This window comes from Suncus etruscus, chromosome 13 (assembly GCF_024139225.1).
Source record: "Suncus etruscus isolate mSunEtr1 chromosome 13, mSunEtr1.pri.cur, whole genome shotgun sequence".
NCBI lineage: Eukaryota > Metazoa > Chordata > Mammalia > Eulipotyphla > Soricidae > Suncus > Suncus etruscus.
In genome coordinates, this window is record NC_064860.1 from 67199650 (window position 1) to 67200475 (window position 826).

Consider the following 826-nt stretch of genomic DNA (forward strand, 5'->3'; position numbering starts at 1 on the left):
AGGATGTTGGAATCATTATTGATGCAGTCTCCTCTTTAAAGTGACAAGGCTGATTCAGATTCACTTTGTTCATTTGTAAATAATAACTGCTAAATTTCCACAGTGTAATAGTTTCATAATGCAATGATTCTCTCAAATGAAGTGATGGTCCTTAAAAATTAGATAAGCCACTGGTGAAGGGGGAGTGTTCTTTTATTTTTAACTGAAAACAAACTACAGAATGTTTGTAATCATGGTGCTTAAATAAAGATATGAAAGAAAAGGGAAAAAAATTTAAAAAAGGTAAAAAACAGCTAATCAAGCACACATAAAATAGTTTAGATTGGATTCATTAAGATAATCATTGCTTTTTAGAATTTATATTATTTTTCCATGTTATCAAACAAATTATTAAAAAAGATGCTTATTCAAGAATAAAGGTTTAGTGCTCGCTTCGGCAGCACATATACTAAAATTGGAACGATACAGAGAAGATTAGCATGGCCCCTGCACAAGGATGCCACGCAAATTCGTGAAGCGTTCCATATTTTTAAAAAAAAAAAGAATAAAGGTTTAAGTAATTTTTATGAAGTTTAAAAGTAAAATAGCCTTTTATTTTTCTCTATGTGCACTTTGATAAAGAATTCAATGACTCTTCTATAAATTGGTGCTACTGCTTTAATTAATGCCAATGTGCTGATTCTTTAGCCCCTTCAGTGCAAATATCAACATAGTGAAAAAGCAAATAGCATAGCATTTTGTTATGAAAATATTTTCAGCTAACAGACTCCTGAAGGTTTCTTGGGATGCTAAGGGATTACTTGAGTTCTTAAGTACCATTGATATA

The 826-nt window shown here is 30.8% G+C and overlaps 1 non-coding gene across 1 annotated transcript; it reads left to right on the forward strand.

Moving 5' to 3' along the window:
• Positions 1-424: 424 nt before the first annotated feature.
• LOC126026583 (U6 spliceosomal RNA) lies at positions 425-531 on the forward strand. Its single transcript, XR_007501806.1, has one exon. It is a non-coding gene; the product is annotated as a U6 spliceosomal RNA (small nuclear RNA).
• The last annotated feature ends 295 nt before the right edge of the window (positions 532-826 follow it).